We start from the raw sequence: 12280 nt of genomic DNA on the forward strand, positions 1-12280 counted from the left end.
CAAACAACACTGCTATGAACATAGTTGAGCACATGTCCTTGTGGCACAATTGAGCATCCTTTGGATATAAACCCAAAAGTGATATTACTGGGTCTTGAGGTAGGTTGTTTCCTAATTTTCTGAGAAATTGCCACTCTGACATCCAAGGGGGTTGTACCAGCTTGCACTCCCACCAGCAATGCAGAAGTGTTCCCTTTTCCCCACAACCTCTCCAGCATAAGTTGTCATCAGTGTTTTTGATCTTGGCCATTCTTACAGGTGTAAGATGGAATCTCAGAGTTGTTTTGATTTGCATTTCTCTGATGACTAAGGATGTTGAACATATCCTTAAGTGTCTTTCAGCCATTTTAGATTCCTCTGTTGAGAGTTCTCTGTTTAGGTGTGTACTCCATTTTTTTAATTGGATTATGTGTTCTTTTGGTGTCTAATTTCTTGAATTCTTTGTATATTTTGGAGATCAGACCTCTGTCTGATGTGGTGTTAGTGAAGATCTTTTCCTATTCTGTAGGCTGTCGTTTTGTCTTGTTGACTGTGTTCTTTGCTTTACAGAAGCTTTTCAGTTTCAGGAGGTCCCATTTATTAATTATTTCTCTCAGTGTCTGTGCTGCTGGGATTCTATTTAGGAAGCGGTCTCCTGTGCCAATGCGTTCAAGTGTACTTCCCACTTTCTCTTCTGTAAGGTTCAGTGTGACTGGCTTTATGTTGAGGTCTTTGATCCATTTGGACTTGAGTTTTGTGCATGGTGATAGATATGGGTTTATTTTCATTCTTCTACATGTTGATATCCAGGTATGCCAGCATCACTTGTTAAATATGCTTTCTTTTTTCCATTTTATATTTTTTGCTTCTTTATCAAAGATCAGGTGTTCGAAGATGTGTGGATTGATATCCGGGTCTTCTATTCGGTTCCATTGGTCCTCCTGTCTGTTCTTATGCCAATACCAGGCTGTTTTCAGTACTGTAGCTCTGTAGTAGAGTTTGAAATCAGGGATTATGATGCCTCTAGAAATTCGTTTATTGTATGGTATTGTCTTGGCTATTCTGGGTTTTTTGCTTTTTCCAAATGAAGTTGAGTACCGTTCTTTCGAGGTCTTTGAAGAAGTTTGCTGGGATTTTGATGGGCATTGTGTTGAATAAGGTCATTTTCTTAATTAGTGATTGATGGGGAAGGACCGGGCATATTGTGGGTGGTGTCATCCCTGGGCTGGTGGTTCTGGGTTCTATAAGAAACCAGACTGAGCAAGCCTAATGAAGAAAGTCAGTAAGCAGCACCCCTCCAGGGTCTCTACATCAGTTTCTGCCTTCAGGTTTTTCTTCTTTATTTCTTTGTTTTGTTTCGTTTTTCGAGACAGAGTTTCTCTGTAGCATTTTTAGCCTCTCCTGGAACTCTCTCTGTAGAGAGAACTCACAGAGATCCACCTGTCTCTGCCTCCTGAGTGCTGCAATTAAAGGCATGTGCCACCACTGCCAGGCATGCCTCCAGGTTCTTGCCCTGACTTCCTTTAGATCTAAATGTGGATGAGTAAGTCAAATAAACCCTGTCTTCTTCGTCTCGCTTTTGGTCATGGTGTTTCCTTACAGAAATAGTAACCCTAACTAAGACAGTTTTGGTTTCATTTGCTTAGACAAACAACCACCTGGTGCCACTGGCTGCTCACATGGGGCAATGCAGCTGAAAATCAGTGCTCGGTAATGGGCCGAGAAGAGAACCGAAATAGTCCTTTCTTGAATTGGGATTAGTTCCTCAGCCCATGACTTTGTAATTCCCCAGTCTTGACTCCAAAAGCTCATTATAATTAGATGTGTAGGAAAACAAAATTGGAAGAGCTAATTAAACATAAAACAGTGTGTATGTGTTGTTAAACAGATGCTAATTTATTTACATAGAAAAGTAAAAGGAATTCAGTTGGAGGTTAGGTGCCAAAGAGCTATCTGATTCATTGCCAACTGGGTAATAATTTCAGTAAACTACCTGAAGGGACAATAGAAGAAGCTATTGGTCCCAGCTCATAAGCCTGGGAAGGCTTCTTGACAAAGATCTGTTTCAACCACACTCCCGATACGGTAAGAGAGGTGCTGGCACACACAACCTAAAAAGGCCAGAATGACAATCTGAAAATCTCTCACTGCTGAGGTTGAGGCTGCGTGTAGGGCAAGCTCAGAGCCAGCATCCTGCCTCTGCTGGATGCTGGGTTTCATGGGTGTGCCACCACATTTCGCTGAAGAGACTGGTCTCCATTTGTACTCTCAGCTTTCCAGCTACTTTCTTTCTGTACTTTGGACAAGGTACTTACATTTTCAGAGTCTCCATTTCCCTGAATTCAGAGTGCACTGACACCGTATTGACTTGGAGGAGTATTAGTGAAGCTTGAAGCACGTGGTATGTCGTATGCCTCAATCACAGTTTCACTATTGATGGTATTCTATTCTGAAACTGGTCAGAAAAGGGAAGTAAATCCAAATGCCATAAAATTTAAGTCATAATGAGATATATAATTGTGAAATTATAAAATCATTTTATGCTCCTTAAGCCAAAAACTCAATGTCTAACCCCATTTAAAAATTAATATTTTTATTCATTAAAAGTTTCTATATTAATACAATGTCTTATCCATTCACCACTGCCTACCTCCAGCTCCCCAAAATACCCAATACTCCATTTCCCTCCCAACTTTATGTCTTTTTAAGTTATAACTCCTTGAGTTGGGTTAGTGCTGCCCATGCATGCACGGTGTGTACACCGGGACCTGAGCAGCCTCCCAGGAGCCACATTCTGAGAGAAGAGTGGTCCATTTGTCAGTGCCATCAACTGTCAATAATTCCTCTGATAGGTGTGGACCTGGAGGTGGGGGGTTCCCTTAGCCAGGCTGGAAGTCTGACTAACCCCACTTTTAATGTCCCTTTTCAGCCAAAATGATTCTCGCTGCATAAAACGGTTAGGGCACTGCACTCCCTAGTGGAATTCTCAGAATCCCATAAGGGGCAACAGTGAGTCAACACTTCTGAGCCGAATTGTTCTTTTAGACTTAGCAGGAGAGGTTTTGGTTGAAATGCAAAAGCAACATTTTTAGCAATAAAACAACACTGCAGAGGCCATTAGGAGCTTCTATCTGTTTAAGATGACTGGTAATTCTCTATGTTAACATAGTCGTTTGTGCCAGCCAGTCTCCAGGATGACCCCAATGATCCTTGCTCAGATTGAATTCCGACTGGCCCTACATATGACAGAGAGGTGACTTCCAAGCAAGTGATACGAAGCACTGTGACTCCTGCCTTGGTCTACTGTATCAATCACTTGCTCCAGGATGAGTCAGTTGCCATGCCCTGAAGGGATTCAGGCAGCCCTGTGGAGAGGCCCCGTGGCGGTGACAGTCTGTGCTAACCCACCAGCATGTGGCTGTCACTTTGGAAGGAGATTCTCCATCTCCAGTCAGGTTCTCAGCTGACTTGTGCCAACACCCAACTGTTCTAAGAGTCTGCTTGTTTTTTTTCTGCCACCCACGCTCCTGAAATAACCTCACAGAAACTATATTAATTAAATCACTGCTTGGCCCATTAGCTCTACATTCTTATTGACTAACTCTTACATATTAATTTAACCCATTTCTATTAATCTGTGTATCACTATGAGGCTATGACTTACGGGGTAAAGTTCTGGCATCTCCGGTGGGACTACATGGCTTTTCTCAGGCTACATGGCTTCTCCCTGACCCAGACTTCTTTCTCCCAGCATTCAGTTTAGCTTTCCCTGTCTAGTTTTACTCTACCCTATCACAGGCCTAAGACAGTTTCTTTATTAACTAATGGTATTCACAGCGTACAGAGGTGAATCCCACACCCAACTGCAGGACAAAAGGGGCTGAGTCAGAGCTGCTAAATGTAGCCAATCTTAATTTCCCCGATTCATTAAAATTGTGAAAGATAATAAATAGTTTTTATCGTCTTTAGTCATTAAATTTTGGGGTTATTTTATATGCAGCAGTAGATATTAAACATTTATTAATGACATTAGATTATTTGGTTTATGGGCCAAATGTGCAATCAACAAAGGTAACTTCTTGCTTTACTTTAATGTTTAATATGTCATTAACTTATCATTAAGTCTACATATTTTCTTATAACATTCTCACAAAGCAAGGAGAACTGGCCAACTCCAACTTTACAGAACATAGATTCAGTCCGAGATATTCTTTTTTGAGACTGCCCCTGTTACACACTGAAGCTTTCCATAGGTGGCAAGGATGAGGGCCCATGGCAAATTAAACACATCTAGCCCTGAAAGCAAGAAAGAGAAGTGATTTGACCAATGACCTGAAAATGAAGAAGATGAATTGAGGGAGAGAGTGGATAAAGGCATGTTCACTGTGTGGTCATTCTCGGATTGGGCAAGCAACTCATGGCCAGCTCTCAGCTTGGGATGCCGAGGTGGGGCAAAGGTGTGAGTGGGTCTACTCGCTGGTTCTGCCCGTGATATACTCAAATCACGATCAGTTCATGCACGTAAATCTCTCTCTCTCTCTCTCTCTCTCTCTCTCTCTCTCTCTCTCTCTCTCACACACACACACACACACACACACACACACAATAAATAAATAAAATTTAAAATATTTTTAAAGAACAAAAATGGGGACTTTTTTGTTACTTAATTGAAATTTTACATTCCAATCCCAGTTCCCACTCCCACCCCTCCTTCCACTCCCTCCACCATCCCTACCAGCCCCCATCCACTGCTCAAAAAGGGTAAGGCTTCCCATGGGGAGTCAATAAAGTCTAGCACATCGCTTTGAGGCTGGACCAAGGCCTTTCTTCACTATATCTAGGCTGAGTGAGGTATCCCTCCAAAGAGAATGGGCTCCAAAGTACAGTTCAAGCAGTAGGGAAAAATTCTGGCTGCTCTGCCAGTGACCCCATAAACTGTCTCAGTCATACAACTGTCACCCACATTCAGAGAGCCTAGTTTGGTCCTGTGCAGGTTCCTCCACTGTCAGTCTGGAGTCAGTGAGCCCCCATAAGGCAAGTTGTTCCAGTGGGTATCCCCATCATGGTCTTGACCTCTTTGCTCATATTATTGCTCCTCCCTCTCTTCAACTGGACTTTGGGAGCTCAGCCAAGTGCTTTGCTATGGATCTCTGTATCTGCTTCCATCAGTTGCTGGATGAAGATTCTATGACGACAATTAAGGTAGTCATCAAGTTGATTGCAGAGGAAGGACAATACAGGTACCTTCTCCACTATTGCTTAGGGTCTTAACTGGGGTCATCCTTGTGGATTCCTGGGAATTTTCCTAGTGCCAGGTTTCTTGCTAGCCCCATAGTGGCTCCCTTGATGAAGATACCTCTTTCCTTGCTCTCCCTCTCTGTCCTTCTCCCATCTCAACCATTTGGGTCCCTCATGTTTTCCTCCCACCTCCCCCTTCTTCTTTCCTTCTCCCCTTCTGTCCTGCCTTCTCCCCCATCCTCATGCTCTCAATTTTCTCAGCAGATCTTATCTATTTTCTTTTCCCAGGGGGATCTATATATGTCTCTCTCAGAGTTTTCTTTGCTACCTAACATCTCTGGGGTCATGGAATATAGGAGGGTTATCCTTTGCTTTATGTCTAATATCCACTTATGAGTGAGTACATATTATATTTGTCTTTCTGGGTTATCTCACTCAGGATTTTTTTCCCTTAGTACCATTTATTTGCATGCAAATTTCAAGAGATCGTTTTTGTTTTTTGATTTTTTTCCCACTGAGTAGTAATCTATTGTGTAAGTGTACCACATTTTCTTTATCCATTCTTCAGTTGAGGGGCATCTAGGTTGTTTCCAGGTTCTGACTATTACAAATAATGCTGCTATGAATATAGTTGAGCAAATGCGCTTGTAGGATGGTTGAACATTCTTTGGGTATATGCCCAAGGGTGGTATTGCTGGGTCTTGAGGTATGTTGATTCCCAATTTTCTGAGAAATGACCATACCAAAGTGGTTGTACAAGTTTGCATTTCCACCAGCAATGGGGGAATGTTCACTTTCCTCTGCATCCTTTCCAGCATGAGCTATCATTGGTGTTTTTGATTTTAGCCATTCTGACTGGTGTAAGATGGTATCTCAGAGTCATATTTTGACTTGTATTTCCCTGAAGGCTAAGTGTCTTTTGGCCATTCTCAACAGATTCTTCTGTTGAAAATTCTCTGTTTAGATCTGTACCCCCATTTTTAAATTGGATTATTTGGTATTTTGATGTTTAGTTTTTTGAGTTTTTTATATATTTTGGAGTTCAGTCCTCTGTCTGATGTGGGATTGGTAGAGATCTTTTCCCATTCAGTAGACTGCTGTCTTTGACAGTGTCCTTTGCCTTATAGATCAATGCTTTTCAGTTTCAAAAGGTTCTCTTTATTAATTGTTGCTTTCAGTGTCTGTGCTACAGGGGTTATATTTAGGAAGTGGTCTCCTGTGTCCATGTATTCAAGGCTACTTCCCACTTTCTCTTCTATAAGGTTCAGTGTGGCTGGCTTTATGTTGAGGTCTTTGATCCATTTGGACTTACGTTTTGTGCATGGGGATAGATATGGATCAATTTGCATTCTTCTACATGCTGACATCCAGTTATGCCAGCATCATTTACTGAAGATGTTTTCTTTTTTCCGTTGTATAATTTTAGCTTCTTTGTCAAAAATCAGGTATTTATAGGTGTGTGGATTAATAACTGAGTCTTTGATTCAGATTCATTGGTCCACCTGTCTGTTTTTATGCCAATACCAAGCTGTTTTCATTACTGTAGCTCTATAATAGAACTTGATGTTAAGGATGGTGATGCCTCTGGAAGTTCCTTTCTTGTACAGGCTTGTTTTGGCTATCCTGAGTTTTTTTTTGTTTTTCCATATGAAGTTGAGTATTGTTCTTTCGAGGTTTGTGAAGAATTGTGTTGGGATTTTCATGGGGGTTGCATTTTTCTTTCAAGTTATATTACCGAGCTATCTATACATAGCCTTTTGTTTGTATAGTACTGCCATGAGGGCAAACACAGAGCAATGGAACGCAACAGAAAGTCCAGAAATAATTCCCTGAATGCCTGGTCATTAATCTAAAAGGAATTATTCTTTGGTAATTTCACACATGCATACCGTGTATTTAGATGGTATCAACCCCTAATTTTCCTCCCAACTCGTCCTGGACTCTGCCCTCCATAATCACCTCCTGACTTCATGTTCTTTTAATTTATTTATTTTTAACTCCATGTGCACAGTGGTAGGACTATCCACTGGAGCACAAGAAACTTGGGTCACATGACTTTCCCTTTCCCAGTAGTGTTTGGCTGCCAGGAGTGCCTCATGGGCCTCTCTCTCTGTCCATGTTGGAATGTGAACAGGCTTGATCTTGTGAAGAGCTCAGGCAGACAGCCACAGCTGTCCAGAAAACATGATTTTGCAGACGTCTCTCCTCCCCATTTTCTAGCTCTTCTCTTCTGTCCCCTTGTCTGCACTGTTCCCTGCACCTTGGCAGGAAGCGATGTGATGCGGTTGTCCACTTCTGGCTGAGCACCCCGCAGTCACTTACTCTTCACACCTCGACATGTCGTGAGTCTGTGTTAACTGCCTCATACTGCAAATAATAGTAGGAGGCTCTCGTCTATCAAAGTCTATCGTCTTTGATAAGAACATAAGCGTGCAGAGATGCGAAACAATAATGTCTTCAGTAAATGGGACTGGAAAAACTGAAGATCTAAATAAAATCATAGCTTCATCTAACAGTGCATTCAAAATTAACCTGAAATCAGTTAAAGACGCACATGTAAAACTCCTTGGAGAAAACAGAGGGAAAGCTCCCTCACACCAGGAAGTCAATGCCTTTGTTTGAGTGAGGACATTGAAGTATGGACAATAATGGTGAAAATAAACAAGACTTTGTCAAATTCAAAAGCTTCTGCACAGCCAATGAAACAATCAGCAAAACAAAAGTAACCCTTAAAATATATGCAAGTCATGTGTCTACTCTGATAGGAGATTAATAACTAGAATATATAAATGTTCACGCAATTAACATCAAAAACCAATCTAATTTAAAAATGGGCAAAGGAGCTAAGTGTGATGAGTCAGACTTCTGTGCCAACAGGAGGATTTCATGGAGCTGTCCCACGGCCTGAGCTACCTAGAAAGACCCCGTATCAAAGAAGGGTTGGAAGGTAGGGAAGAGAAGCCAAAGACATTTTTTACAAAGAAGACAAATGCCCAACAAGTACACATAAATGTACTCAGCACTAACTAGGCAAAGGCAAATCCAGGTCAGGAAATGTGGGTTGGAGAGATGAGACGGCTCGGTCCTTCAGAGCACTTACTTCTGTAGAGGACCCAAGTTGGATCGGCCCACAACTCAAGTCCAGTTACAGGGAATCAAATGCCCTTTTCTGGCTTTTGTGGACGCCAGGCATGAACATGGTACTGAGACATACATATAAGCAAACACCCATAAAAATAAGTAAAACATAAAAACACTTATATACACAAAATAAAAATTTAAAAAATGAAATGTTGCCTCCTACGTATTAGAGCCACTATTATAGAAAGGACAAGTGCTAATGAGACTAAGACCAGGGAGAAGAGGAAACGCTTGTGTCCTGTCGGAGGAAACAGAGACTGCGACAGCCATGACGGAAAATTATGCAGGAAACCGTCCATTTGTGTGGTAACCTAAAGAGGATATGCCAAGTAATATAAGCCAGCCATAGGAAGGTGAATACTCTATGATCTCATTTCATGTAGAATATAAAAAAGTTGAACTCAGAGAAGCAGTAGAATGGTGATTGCAAGTGTTTGGAGATTTGGAAAATGGAAATGTTGGATAAAGGGTGGAAACATTCCATTATGAGTAATGTTCTGTGGATCCTGGTCTAGTGAACACAATAGTGGCTATCATCAACATTGTATTGCATATACACCTTCGTATGGATAGATCGTGCCACATGGTGGTGTCTATCAACAACATTGTATTACGTGTACACCTGGTGTCTATCATCAACATTGTTTTGCATGTACACCTGCATATTACAGAGATCTGTTTAATAGAAACACCAAGTTATATCCACATCTACAGTGCACACATTCACAGAATACACTCACAGTACACTGATCAGCGCTTGAAAATTGGTTTAGCGATTGGGTGATGTTGGGGGATAGCTCAGTCAATAAAGAGACTGCAGCGCCGCACAAGAACCTGAATTCAGACCCCACATCAAAGCTGGGCTTGGAGGCAAATCTCTTTAACCCAGGCTCTGGGTGAGGGGGGACAGGTGGATCCCTGGAACTTATTAGCTAGCTCGCTTCAGACTGTTGTCTGAAGTTTCTGTCCTGCCCAGTCCTGCAGCATCGTTAAGTCCCAAAGAACCACACAGAGGTCTACATTAATTATAAACTGATTGGCCCATTAGCTCAGGCTTCTTATTAACTAATTCTTATAACTTACATTAGCCCACAATTCATGTCTGTGTTAGCCGTGTGGCTTGGTACCCTTTTTGGCCTGACGGTCACATCTTGCTTGCTCTGTGTCTGGCTTCCTGTGCGCTGGGTGATGACTGCAGACTGACTGATTCCTCTTCCCCGAATTCTCATTACCCCACCTCTACTTCCTGCCTGGCTACTAGTCAATCAGCATTTATTTAAAATACAAGTGACAGGGTACAGACCATTGTCCCACAGCAGTTAGGGTTTCAATTGCTATGAAACACCATGATCATGGCAACTCATAAAGGAAAACATTTAACTGAGGCTAGCTTATAGTTTCAGAGGTTTAGTTCATTATCATCACGGTTGACATGGTGGCCTGCAGGCAGACATGGTGCTGGAGAAGTAGCTGAGAATTCTCTATCTTGATTCACAGGCAGCAGAAGGAACTGTGTACTGGGTGTAGCTTGAACACAGAAGACCTCAAAGCCTGCCCCAACAATGACAGACTTCCTCCAACAAGGCCACACCTACTCCAACGAGGCCACACCTCCTAACAGTACCACTCACTATGGGTCAAGCATTCAAACACATGAGTCTTTGGGGGCCATAACCTATTCAAACCACCACACTAATCTAAGCAATCTGTGTGCTCTAGGTTCAGGAGAGATCCTGGATCAAAGGATAAGGTGGGGGAAATTAGGAAGATACCTTAAATTATATTTGGTCTCTACATGCAAGCACACACATGTACATGTGGATTCAAACACACCTGCACACACTCAAGTGAACATATACTGCTACAAAAACACATATCAATGTTTTAAGCTTACTTTGGGTCTGGGCATCGTAGTTCATGTCTGTAACCCTAACACTCAGTAGGCAGAGCCATCGGATTGATTACTCACGGCCAACTTTGTCTACATAGACCCTTCATCAAAAAGGAGTTTCATTTATTAATTTCATAGGCCACAAATGAATATAGTAGTTTAGCCTGCATTTCTTTGATGGGTGAAGCTGGGTCTAAAAATTGTGTTTTATATTTCTCTTGAGTTAGTACATTCATAGCCTTTCAAACATGTATTTGTTTAGTGTGTGAGTGTACATCATGTGTGCTCATGTGGAAATCAGAGGACAACTTGTGGGACTAAGCACTTTCCTTATAACATGTAGGCTCCCAGGATCCAACTCAGGGCCTCAGGTTTGGTAGCAAGTGCTCCTGCCTGCGTGACCATCTAACGCCTCTTCTTTTTACTGGTCAGAGAGCGGTCTCAGTCCACTAAAACTTAAAACATTAGCCCTTTGTCTGGCATATCCTGCAAACTGTTTTGCTCAGGGCGAGAAGAGGGACCATTAGGAGTGGGAGGGTGCACAAGGAGGGAGTTAGAGAAGGGAGGGCAAGAGAGACAAGAGGGGAGGTGGACACGGCAATGCACGATATATGCATGCATGGAATGCCAGTGTGAAACTCACTAGTTTGTACATTTAATGTCAATAAATTAACTCTTCTATACCTCAAGTCAATTTGATTCTTTGTAAGTTATTCCAATGCATTTATAGTTGCAAGTTTTTCTTTCTTTAGACCTAGTCATGCTTACTTTTCTCAGTTTATGGTCTTTAAATGTACACTTTGTTACAGGAAGCAAGTAGACAGTCTTTCCCATTTAATCATGTCCCCTTCACGATTCCCTAATTTCTTTTTTTGATGACTATAATGTTATCATCTAGGCAGTGGTTCGCAACCTTCCTAAGGCAGTTTAATGCAGTTCCTCATGTTGTGATAACTCCAACAATAAAATTATTTCGTTGCTACTTCATAACTGTAATTTTGTTACTGTAATGAATTGTAATGTAAATATCTGATATGCAGGATATTTGATATGTGACCCCTATTAAAGGGTCATTTGACCCCTAAAGGGGCTGCGACAGGTTGAGAACCACTGTCCTAAGGACTTCTTGTGTTACTTGGGTAATGCTGGGAATGAACACTGTCATTGTCTGTTGGCATGGGTGTCAGTACCACACTCTGACTTTTAACTTTCATTCATTATTCATGAATAGCACATTCTTAGGAAGCTTCCCTGAGTCCTCAAAAACTGATTGTTCTTCCCTTAACCATAGCTACCTTTGTCAAGCATAAAGCCCAGCCTTATAGAAAATTAAAAGGCTTGAACTTACCCAAATACATTCTTGAGGGCAGAAAACAAATGCATGATATCTCTGAAACCAGATTGGTTACTGCTTAAAAGATACCAATGAGCTGGGAATGGTGGCCAAGCCTTTAATCCCTGCAGTTCTAAGGAAGAGCAAGCTGATCTCTATAAGTTCAAGGTCAGTCTGGTCTACAAAGAGATTTCCTGGCCAGCCAGGTCTACACAGTGTGACTGTGCCTCAAGTAACCAAAACAAACACAAAGAAAATGAAAATAATTAATAATTGTTATTAATAATAATATTAAAAAACCCATAGGTAGTGATGACATAACAGCTGTAGTTTGGGGGTTAAGCTGGAAGATAGGCAGTTCTTTCAATTGTCCAACAAACATCCCTGTTTCCATTACGAACAATTACAATGGCAGGTAGACTCTAGTCTCTACCCAAGTCAGCTCATCACTGATGGGAAACAGACATATAAACACACACACACACCTACACTCAGTGTGACTTGTGTAAAATAAGCACGTATATTTAAAATACAAAATATGCAAAGAAAAAAAAAACACTGAGTGGGTCACGGGCAGCATTTCAAAATAGCAGACACATACATATGTGAACTGAGCTTACATGTCATATGAACTTGTGAAGAACCTACACGACAAACTGCACCGGTTTATATGAATTTATCCTTGACTCTGAGGACCC

Source organism: Myodes glareolus, chromosome 26 (genome assembly GCF_982192425.1).
Source record: "Myodes glareolus chromosome 26, mMyoGla1.1, whole genome shotgun sequence".
Taxonomy (NCBI): Eukaryota; Metazoa; Chordata; class Mammalia; order Rodentia; family Cricetidae; genus Myodes; species Myodes glareolus.